Here is a 12,174-nt window from a genome sequence, read left to right as displayed (position 1 = left end):
TCGGGCTTCCTGTAGAAGCCTGTTTTTGCTTTCCTGTAGATACAGGTGTCTCCACTTCCGCTTGCTTGCCTGCTTGAGTTTTGCTTTTTGCTTTGGGTGCAGGTGTTTTTGAGGTACTTGGGCTGACGTGGGCCACCTCTGCTTTGTCCATTCTGCTCTTCATCCTCCTTTCCCTTGCTGACAGGATAGGTGTGCCACCTTTTTCTTGGTCCTTCTTTTCCTCATGCTTCTTCCTTTGTTCTTCGGCCACTGCTTCGTGTTCCTCACTGCTAGAGGAACCCATTTCTTCGATCAACATTTTAATATCCCCATCTTTGGTCAAATTGCGGAAGGATTCCCATGAGAGGGGGACCTTATAAGAGTGCAATGCATCTTCCACAAGCAGCTTTATTAACCCATGGTGGGCTATCTGATCAGGTATGCCCTCTCTTAGCTTTGTAGCACACTCCATTAGGGACTGCAGGAGATAATAAGGGATGCTCAGTTTTTTCTCTACAGGAAGGTCAATTCGGTGCCTCAACTCGGTGAGTAGCCGAAAGAGATATGCATACACGATGCTGAACCGACCTTCACAAGTAATATATTTCATGATTTGCAAACTGACTTCATTCCAAGGTGGTGATAGACTCGTTCTTCTCACCCCGTTTTTATCCTCCGAGAATTCTTCCTCAGGTGGAAAGAATTCCTTCTTTGCCTGCTGACTCAGCTTTCTCTCCTCTTTATCCCACGGCAGACCCATAGGAAGTTCTGTGATCCGACTGATATGTTCTGGGGTGAGTTTGAGGCTTAGACCTCTGAAGTTTACTGTGGCCAGTGTCTGGGATTTAGGCTTCAAAGCCTGCAAGAATTCCTCGGCTACTTCATCATCGTAGCCCTGCAGCTTATCACAAAAAGGCATCCATTGTGCTCTGGTGAAGATCTCTACCACTGCCGGGTTTCTCCTTAGTTTAGTTGAATTCGTGGGCTCTCGTCTTATAAACCCACCTGGCATGATGAACACGGTCGTTATAACGAAAGGTGGTAGATGCAAAAGGGATTTGGTCTATGAAGACAGAGCATGCACATACAAAATTTCAACACAGACTACTTATACCAACATCCTGTAGAATGGTAGCAACGGCACATCAAACAACAATTCCACCAATATCTTTATAACCCGACCGTGGACGATGGTCTTGCCACTTCTAATAACCAGTTACATTAAGAGTTCAGGGTTACCTCCTTAATTGGCCACCTTTTTTCGCGAGGCACCCGCTTTCCTGTAGATGACTCCGTTCCTGTAGACTGCATTCCTGTAGAATTGCGCTCCTGTAGAACTGCGTTCCTGTAGAACTGCGTTCCTGTAGAAGCCGTGCGCAATTCTCGGGGAGGACTGTAGTTGGCCGCGCTAGCGGTGTGCTTGACCAGCGTTCTGGTAGCCAACAACTCGGCGTATCAAAGTGCAGAGGAGATCAGAATAGCTATCCGAGTTGAAGTGTTGGATGATAAATGCATGTGCATGATCTAGCCGATTGGATTTTGAATCGGCGCAATCCGTGGCGCGGGGGATGAGCTGTCCCCGCCGGACCGTTGGGCGACGTCATCCATCCTCCGCCTGCGTATTCACTTGCTGCTACATTCATTCCCACAGATTTTCCGCCGCCTTTCCTGTTAAACTTATGCTTCTGACGAGAGTGTTCCCACGTGCATGCCGTTCATTCTCTTTGTCGTGGCCGCCACCCAAACATCCAATTATACTTTAACTAGCCGACGTGGCCAGTCAACTGGCCATACGGCCGCTCAACCATTCAATTTTACGCTTTGCAAACAATTTCAAAGTTAGATTCATGCGATTTGATGGAAGGAAGGGTGGAGACACTTACGTGCGCGGCTGCACACGATTTTTCCAGTTCTCGGACGATGGTGAGCGGATCTACCTGCTGCGTGCGACTTACACAGACCCGGAAGCTCGTGGTTACAGGCTGCCAACGCTGGAGTGGGTGGTTTTGCTTGCATGCGCCCGCGTTTCATTTCGGATGGCGGTGCTGTGAACGGTATCCACTCGAGCAGGTTGAACTGTTACAGGATCCCCGCGAGGGGTCTCGTAACAGTCCTTTCTCCTTGGGTGCATGCTGCACGATGGCGGTTCTGTCTTCTCGATCACAATCCCGGTGCTCTTGATGCATGTGGTATGAGATTCCATCATTTGTTAATCTTTAGAAATGGCTTTCCCGCGAGAACTCATCGATTTTCTTTGTTTGTGCAGGGACTTGGCCGCATGTCGACACGGGTGGTGGAGCATGGTGACAGCAACGTGCAAGGATGCCAACAGAGGCTTGCATGCATCCAAACCAATCCATGGTCGCGAAATCTCTTTTTAAGATGAATTCTGGCCGTCCAAAACTCCTACAGGAAGTTTCCTGTAGACACAGAGCTTCCTGTAGAAAGTTCGGCCTTCCTGTTGAAAGTCTGCACTTTCCTGTAGCAAATCCGCGCCTTCTTGTAGAAAGACTGCGCCCTCCTGTAGAAAGACTGCGCCTTCCTGTAGAAAGACAGCAGCTTCCTGTAGAAGATTCAAACCATGATAAAATTGCACATACCTTGAAAAACATGGGTACTCTTGGAGGAGGTACTGATGAGGTTCCTTGACAGCATGATAAGGACCCTTGGCTGTGAGTTGAAGGGCTTCCTCTTCTCCATAGAGCATCTGCAACCTGCAATTTTTACCATATTTTGCTTATTGTGTTTTCTTTTTTTTTTTCTTCTTTTTTTTTTTTTTGAAAGATAACAGGGGCGCCTCAAGGAGGTTTTCACCCGTGCCATCTGCCCTGAGCGCCTCAGAGAGGTTTTCACTCAAGGATCTTTTTCAACCTTTTCTCTTTTTTTTTTTTTTTTGAAAAGCAATAGGAGTGCCTCAATGAGGTTTTCACCCCTACTACCTGCCTTGGGCGCCTCAGAGAGGTTTTCACCCAAGGATCCTTTTTTTTTTTTTTTTTTTTTTTTTTCAGATATTTTTTCAGGGTGTGCCAGAGGCAGAGGCAGAACCCTTCTCTATAACCAATACAGATTTCTCCATAGTTTTGATAAACTCTTGTCTTGAGAGAGGTCTCCTGTATATCTTCAATCGATGCCCATTGACAAGCATGGGAATGGCTTCCTCATCAATGGTTCGAATGAGGACAAATCCATTGTCATGGCATTTCTCCACGGTATATGGTCCTAGCCATCTGGTTCTCAACTTCCCCTTGAAATCTTTGTATCTGGAATCATACAACAAAGCCCAATCTCCCGGCTGAAATTGCTTGTCATGGAGATGCTGGTCATGCCACACCTTCCTCTGAAGTTGAACCACTTCTGAGTGAAGGAGGGCCTGCATGCGGTGCTCGTCCAGGCCATTCAGCTGCAGCAGCCTTTCTTGTTGAGCATGGCTGAGATCTAGGTCCAGCTGAGCTGCCATCCTCAAGGTGTTGTATTCAAACTCAATGGACAACAAAGCTTTCTTCCCATAGACCAGCTCATATGGTGTGAAACCGGTGGTGGTCTTCCAAGTGGTGTTGTAGGCCCATGTGGCTTCTACCAGGCGATCTGCCCAGTCCTTTCTGCTGCTGCTCACCACTTTAGTCAAGATCCCTTCTAATGCTCTATTGGTGACTTCCACCTGCCCATTTGCTTGAGGGTGATAAGGGGTGGAAGTCCTGTGCTTGATCTTGTGATGAGCTAGGAGATCTTCAACCAGGTTGGAGGTGAACTGGCTCCCTTGATCGGTGACCAGCTCTCTTGGATAGCCAAACTTATAGAAGATGTTCTCTCTTAGGAACTCGGCCACCTTTTCTTTTGTTGCTGCTTTGATTGCTTTGGTCTCTGCCCACTTGGTCAAATAGTCAGTACACACAATGATGTAAGTCCTTTGCCTCGAAGAGGGGTTGATTGGGCCCACAAAGTCCATGCCCTAATTCTCAAATGGCTCAAGAGTCACTTGAGGTTGGAGAGGCATCTCATCCATTTGGGTCGGTTTCCCCATTCTTTGGCATTGGTCACACTGACTGACATATCTTCTGACATCTTGATGAAGTGTGGGCCAATAGTAGCCTGCCTGCAGGATCTTGAAGGCAGTTCTCTTTGCTGCAAAATGCCCTCCACAAGGCCCATCATGACAAGTGAGGAGGATATCAAAGACTTCCGCCTCCCTTACACAACGCCTTAAGATCTGATTGGGGCCAAGCTTGAACAGATTTCCCCCGATCCAAGTGAATGAGGCACTTTTTCTGATGATTCTGCTCTTCTCTCTGGAAGATAGGTGTGGAGGGAACTGTGCTGAAACAAGATAGTTTGCTATATCAGCAAACCATGGAGAGAGTACTGAAATAGCAAACAGATGTTCATCAGGCATCTGATCGTCCACTGTTCCATCCTCATCTGCAGACAAATCCAATCTAGATAAAAAGTCAGCAACAACATTTTCTCTACCTGGTTTATCAACAATGGTTAGATCAAACTGCTGCAATAAAAGTAACCATCTAATAATACGAGCATTCACATCTGGTTTATTCATCAAATATCTAATAGCAACATGGTCAGTATGTACAAAGGTCTAGTAATCAGTAATATAATGTCGGAACTTGTTCAATGCATGGACCACAACCAAGAATTCTTTCTCGGTTACAGTGTAATTCAGCTCAGCTTTGGACAAGTTTTTGCTAACAAAGTAAATGGAATATGGAAGTTTCTGCTCAACTTGTCCTAAAGCTGCACCTATGGCTTTGTTCGAGGCATCAATGTGGATGTGGAAAGGTAGGGCCCAGTTTGGACCTCTCAAGATTGGGGCTGCCACCAACTTGTCCTTCAATTCATTTAAAGCCCTCTGACAATCGTCAGTCCATTTAAACTCCACATCTTTTGCCAACAGACCAAACAATGGCGAGGCTAGCTTGCTGAAATCTTTAATGAATCTTCGGTAGTATCCTGCTAATCCCAAGAAACTCCGGACATCCCTTACCTTTTGAGGAGGTGGAACCCTCTTGATGAGAGCAATTTTGTTAGGATCCACCTGCAATCCTTGGGAAGAAATGGTATGGCCTAGCATGGTCCCCTCAGTCATTAGGAATTCACATTTTTCAGGACTAAGGGACAAGTTCATCTCGGTGCATTTGGTTAGGACTTTCCCCAGGTTGGACAATGCTTCCTGGAAGTTGGCCCCATAAGGAGTAAAGTCATCCATGTATATTTCCATTGCATCATGCACCAGCTCCGAGAAAATGCTCAAGACAGCTCTCTGAAAGGTAGCAGGAGCATTGCATAGCCCAAAGGGAAGGACTCGATAGGAAAAGGTACCCCAAGGACAAGTGAAGGTGGTCTTATTTTGGTCTTCTTGGCTGATTTGGATTTGATTGTACCCGCTAAACCCATCCAGGAAAGAGAAGAACTTCTTTCCTGCCAGTCCATCCAACACTTGATCTATGAAAGGTAGAGGGAAATGGTCCTTCTTGGTTGCTTTGTTCAGTTCTCGGTAGTCCACACAAATTTTCCATTTCCCATTTTTCTTGAGAACCAACACTAGAGGGGACACCCATTCACTATCTGAGATGGGGTAGATGAATCTGGCATCCAACAGTTTCTGCAATTCTTCCTTGACAATGTCTTTAAGGGCTGGATTCATTCTCCTCTGAGGTTGCCTAACCGGTTTACAATCCTCTTTGATGTATATATGATGGGTACATACCGAAGGATGGACTCCTTTCATTTCCTTATAGCTCCAAGCAAAAGCATCTAGGTGGTTGGCCAACAGACTACACAGCTCCTTTTCCTGGGAAGGAGATAGGGAGGAGTTGATCTTCAATGCTTTCTCAGGGCCGAACTCCACATTCTTGACTCTGGGAGTAACAGGGTTGGTTGTACAGAGATCCACTAAGGTGCTAGCTTGGGCATCCTCCACGAATTCCTCTAAGGGTAGTGCACTGGAAGGTGGATTCTGGATCAAGGTCTCGATCAAGTCATCCTCGGTTGGGGGGTCTTTTCTAGTGGTATCTAAGGTGCACATAGGTGTTGAGTACACCTCGTCTTCTTCTCCTTCTTCCAACCAGAGTGGTAAATCATGCTCTAAAGAAGGTTGGGCAGGAGGGTATAGGACTAGCTGCTTGGACATGGGACCATTTTTGATGGTCATGTTTCCTGCCCGACAACTTATGTAAGCATTTGCAGTAGCTAACCAAGGCCTTCCCAAAATGAGAGGATATCCAGTAAGCTTGGCCTTTGGTTGCAGAACCAGGAAGTCTGCAGGGTATTCCCAAGAATCAATGGAGACCATGACATCCTCCACAATCCCTTCGGGAGTCACGGTGGAGCGATCTGCTAATTGCAGTACTGTCGAGGTCTTCCTCAAGGAACCCTGAAGATTGAGTTTAAGCATGGTATCCCTGGTCATCACATTGATGGCCACCCCCAGATCAATCAAGGTGTGGGGTATAATGGTGCCATTGATGTGAACATCTACTACAGGACTTCCAGGATCTAGGTACTTTGGGCAGATGACTTGTCCTAGCATAAGGTCAGACAGTTATCCTATGACATTGATAGTTGAAGCATCTTTCTTCCGTCTGCCTGGGTGGTTGAAACACTTGTCCTTAACCAGCTTGTTATATATTGGCACATGCTTGATGGCTTGGAGAAGTGGGATTTTTACACACAACTGCTTGAGCTCACCCAAAAGCTCATCTTCTTCTGGGTTAGGTTGTGTGGTGGCTGTTAGTCTCTCAGGAAAGGGTGGAATAGCCTTTGGTTCACTTTCCTGTTTACCTTCCTCATCCTCTGGGGGAGGAGGTTGGCGATCTGGTAGAGTCTTTCCAGATCGAAGGTTGATCTCCTGGATCTCCACAGCATAGGTAGGGCATGAGGTTTCCCCAGTGTATACCTGCTGGGCCTGTCTATTGTTGGGGTTCGGGTTCGGTTGAGCAGGCATTTGAGGTTGCCTTGGAGGAGCAGGAGGTAATGGTTGAGGTTGCACTGGTGGTGGAGGCAAAATGGCAGGAGGAGTGTTGTATTGGGGCATCCACCCCGACTGAGGTGCATTCCATTGAGGCTGTGGCTGGGTATGTGAGTGATATGGATGAGAAGTAGGTTGAGTGGGGTACTGAGGTGGATAAGACCATGGAGGAGGCATGGACCATGAAGGATGAGCAGGGGGACCCCAGGAAGGCATAGGAATTGACTGGTTGGGGTTGTAATAAGCTTGAGATGCCCCTTGCATCCCCTGTTGATAAGGTCTAGATCCTTGTGGCCTCCTTTGGTTGAGGTAATAGAGAGGCTCTGTGGGAGCTTCGGTCCCTTGGTACATGGATTTAAACCCAGGTAAGGTTGGACACTGATTTGTGGGATGGTCCTCCTCACAAACGAAACACACTTCAATCGAATGCAATGGACATTCGTTCTTAGGGTGCCTCCTTGTGCACCTAGGACAGAAGACAGCCAAGGCTCTCTCAACCTCTTCTTTCTTTTGCTGAATCCTGAATGTATCAAGCTGCATGGCAATGGTTTATCTCACCTCACTCTTAAGATCTTCTAATTGGTTTGCAAGCTCATGTTTGGAGAAAGGGACACTAGTTGAGAGGTGGTTTCCTCTACCTCGTTTCCGAGCTGCCCTGGAGTGTTTTCTAAACACAGTCTTGATGTCCTCATAAGGCAGTTGGTAAATGTCCCCCCCAGCTAACATGTGAAGGGTATCTAAGAGGTCTTCAGGGACTCCTCGGAGTAGGACCAACTTGAGGGATTCAGGGTCATGTGTGCACCTGGCCCGCTTATAGCTTAGTTGGAACCTCTCCTCATAATCCTCTAAGGACTCATCATTTCCCATGGACATCCGAAAGATTTCCCCCTTTGTTTCCTTGGACCTACAGTAATCCCGGTACTTGGTGTTGAAAGCTTGCTGCATCTGAGCCCAAGTAGTGATACTATTCCCAGGTAAACCCATGAACCAGCGTAGTGCTGCATCCTTGAGAGTGGAAGGGAAAAGTTTCAGCTTTTGCTCATCTTCAGTATAGTCATAGGTTCTACAAAGGACAACAAACTCAAATAGGAAGGTATCTGGATCTTCAGTGGTCAACCCATGGAAGTTAGGTAAGGCGGAGGGGCTAATGTTTTTCATTTTCATCTCTCCATTGGTCTCTCAGATGGGGAAGGCACCTTCTATTCTCTCATCTTCTCTTCTATTATCAGCCATAGCTTCAAATGGAGTAGTCTCTAACTCTTCTTCTACTATAGGATCTTTAGATATCTCAGGATGTTCACCTATAGGTTCTTCTGGGTCACTGTCACCAAAGAGGAGAGAAGGGTGACTCAGTGATGTGGTGGGGGTGTTTGGTAGGAATTTTCCTGATCTATCTCGGTTCCTACGAGGCATGAAATGGAAAAGACTTTCTTTTTTCTCTTTGATTGCTTTTGCTTTGCTTTTCTTTTGGTACCTGCAAAACTGAGACAGATTGATCTACAACTATCTATGAAAGATGCAAAATTAACTGAAAGCAGGAAAGGACTAATCTACTTTGCTCAAATGAAATTGCAGGAATGGAAATGCTAGTCTACGCTTGCAGAAAGGAAATGCTAATCTATGAAAGCAGGAAATGCTAATCTATGAAAGCAGGAAATGCTATGCTACTTTTGCAGAATGGAAATGAAGTAAACTACTTAGCAGAAGGTAAGAGTAAGAAAGTAGAAGAAAAGCAACAATTGCTAATGCTCTGACGCTTCCCCGGCAACGGCGCCAAAAAGATGGTGAGCTCCAGTATTGTAGCAATAATGCTACAACTCCTGGGGCTTCCTGTCTCTTAATTTTATCAACCTGGTAGTTCGTACAAACTTGGAAGCGACGGTGCTGTATGCACAAGTACTAGCCCTTGTCGCAGCTGTCACTTGGTCAGCTGGCACAAGTCCGCTAGGGCTCAAGCCAACTTCTATAGGCTCTCAGAAGAAGCTTGTTAAATGATGAACGAAAGCTAGCTCAAAGAAGACTAATCTACTTGGAAAAAATGAACTGAAAGCAAATCAAAACATGGAAACCCTAGGAAACCCTAATTTAACTAGTCTAACCTCTATGATGCAAAGAATGTGAAGGAAACTTCTACCAATGATGCCATTACTTCTAATAAGTGAAAATGCATGAATCTAATCTACTTGCATCTTAAAAGACATGTTTTTGTATTTTTTCTTTAAGTGGATGGAGTGATTGTGATTTTGTGCTTATTAGGGTTTGGTTGTGCAAATGTGATGCGGAAGGAAGGAAAGCTTGGGAAAGGTTGGGGAGGCTAGGAGAGGTCCCCAGAGATCCTTAGCATCAGTCCACAGAGGTTCCTCACATTCAGAGGCTCAGCAACCGAGTGAGTGGCCTCCTACAGGATGTCTGCAGGGGATTCTACAGGAAACGCAGGGGTTTCTACAGGAAGTCTACAAATTGCTACAGGATGACCTACCGTGGGTGTTTGAAGTGATGGTGGAGTGATGGAATGGTAGGGGGAGATGTGCAAGGTAGGAATAAAGCTGGTGATGGCTCAGGAGTGGAGAAGTAGGATGGAGAACGAGTGTATGAAGTGGGTTGATGGATGGAAGGTTACAACAACGAAATGTCTAAAGAATGAAGTTACGTGAGGAGTGGAGGAGTTTGGGAGATAACAGAGCGGAGCAGAGGTCAAGGATGTGGTTGTATGCGTGATCAAGACGAAGAAGAAGGTAATAGAACGATGAAGAGCAGTGTAAATAAAACAAATGGCTTATGACTGTTACCAAGATGAAAATTCATTAACCTATGCTACCTGTGCTATGAACTCAATGAACAGCAATATAAAGCGTGTAGAGGAATGTGCATGAAGCGGTGATGAAGGTGTATGGTGCAAGAGTGAAGTGCATGGAAAGATCTATCATAAACGAGACTATGTTGCAGCATGTATAAAGTGAAGAACTGCGTATTTTTGTGGTTGGTATAGGCTGCACTCCAATCTCCAAACAGAGATGGCAGTGGAGACTTCCTCAACCTTTTTTCCTTGGAGCTCCAAGAGATTATATCTATCCTCCTATCAAACTTAAGCAACTGAAAGCAAATCACCATAAACTAGTCCTATCTATGCTCACGAAAATGACTAAATTACCAAACTGTGAATTCGAATTGCATGTGAAAATAAACAAACTCAAAGTGCTGGAACGAAATGCAAACACATTACAACACTGAGGAGATCTATTGCTCTCAGGTTGGGCCCTAACCTGAGAGCTATAGCTCGTTGAGAAAACTCAGAACTAGATCAAAATCTGCCTTCTTTATTCATAATCTGATGTCATGCCAAATTGGCTTACAAAAAGGAACAAAGATTGAGCTCTAGCTCGTAATTTCCAATTACAAGAGTAATGCCAAGGTTCAAAAAGCTTCTCTGCAAGGCTACGGCCTCAGTATTTATGCAAAAACGATCATCCAACAGATGTCCTTGATTTTAGGAGCTCGACTGTCCAACTAAAGTTTAACTGCTGATCCTGTAGGACAGTCATAACTACTGTTCCTGTAGAACAGTTATAACTGCTGTTCCTGTAGAACAGCTGGCTGCTTCTAAGCTCGGTGGGGAGATGGATTGGAGCTCGGAGTTCTTGGTGGGAATCACGAGGAAGGTCCCCAAGACCGTGGACATCTTCTCCTAAAAACCAGCAGCGCCACCTCATTGTCTCCTTGTCTCCTTTTTCGTTGTCTTTTTCTCCCTTTTAATGCCAAAAACCTGAAAGCATCATGCATTAGTCACGTAGATAAAATGTCTACCCTTCTTCCTACAAACAACACGAATAAACTAAGAAATGCATGCATAAGCAGTAAAAAGTGAATGGTTTGAGCAAAGCAAATAGGCCAAATGAGCCCAAATTATACCAAAAATTGGGGCTCATCATCACCCCCCAGCTAAACTATTTGCTCATCCTTGAGCAACTTTGCCCTGGCTCCTCGTCTTTGGCCGAGAACTAGAGCCCGGAGCACGCTTTTCCTCCCCTGATTTTGGTGGTTCTGCCTTTTTTGCCGAGGGTGGCGCTTCTTCCTTTCCCATTTTTGGCGGCCCTGCCTTTGCTGCCCCTGGTGGTGACGAAGGTGATGCTTCCTTCCCCTTTCCTATTTCCTTGAGCCGGGCTTCGGAAGGCGACTGGCCTATTTTTCGTGTCCAGGAAGTTATTTTTGGGCTCCCCTTTTCGGGGGTGGCTGATGTTTTAGAGGGGGTTCTTGCACTGGGTGAAGTAGGGATGTCCCCTGAAGTGGTTTGGCTGCTGTGTGGAGGCTGTGGCTTGCCCGTGGTCATCCTCTTACTTCTCCTGGCTTCAGATGGTAGAGGGGTCTCCCTCTCCCTTTTATCCTTCGGTTTTGGAGGTGTACTGAGGGCAGCCAGTGCCGCTGCTGCCTCCTTTTCGAGAATGCCAGCCTTCTCTTTCTTGCGTTTTGCTCTCTCAGAGCTCCTTGTAGAGGGCCGCTCCTTTTCAGATTTCGGGCTTCCTGTGGAAGACCCTGCTTTGCCCACTTCCGGGCCCCCGGTAGAAGATTCTTTCTTTCCCGCTGTTGGGCTTCCTGAAGAAGGCCCTCTCTCTGCCTTCAGACTCTCTGTAGGAGGTTGTTTCTCAATGACTTTTGGGCCTCTTGTAGAAGCCCCTTTTTCCAATTTCGGGCTTCCTGTAGAAGCCCTTGTCTCTGTCTTCGGGCTTCCTGTAGAAGCCTGTGTTTGCACTTTCGGGCTTCCTGTAGAAGCCTTTGTCTCCGTTTTTGGGCTTCCTGTAGAAGCCTGTTCTCCAACGATTTTCGCGCTTCCTGTATAAGCCTTGGTCTTTGCTTTTGGGCTTCCTGTAGAAGCTTGTTTCTCACTGATCTTCGGGCTTCCTGTAGAAGCCTTTGTCTTTGTTTTCGGGCTTCCTGTAGAAGCCTGTTTTTCAATGATTTTTGGGCTTCCTGTAGAAACCTAAGTTTGTGTTTTCGGGCTTCCTGTAGAAGCCTGTTTTTGCTTTCCTGTAGATACAGGTGTCTCCACTTCCGCTTGCTTGCCTGCTTGAGTTTTGCTTTTTGCTTTGGGTGCAGGTGCTGTTGAGGTACTTGGGCTGACGTGGGCCACCTCTGCTTTGTCCATTCTGCTCTTCATCCTCCTTTCCCTTGCTGACAGGATAGGTGTGCCACCTTTTTCTTGGTCCTTCTTTTCCTCATGC

Source organism: Pinus tabuliformis, chromosome 5_2 (assembly GCF_031772625.1).
Source record: "Pinus tabuliformis cultivar Carrire ecotype Pingquan chromosome 5_2, CPIR1, whole genome shotgun sequence".
Lineage (NCBI taxonomy): Eukaryota > Viridiplantae > Streptophyta > Pinopsida > Pinales > Pinaceae > Pinus > Pinus tabuliformis.
Note: the sequence above shows the minus strand (reverse complement) of the source record.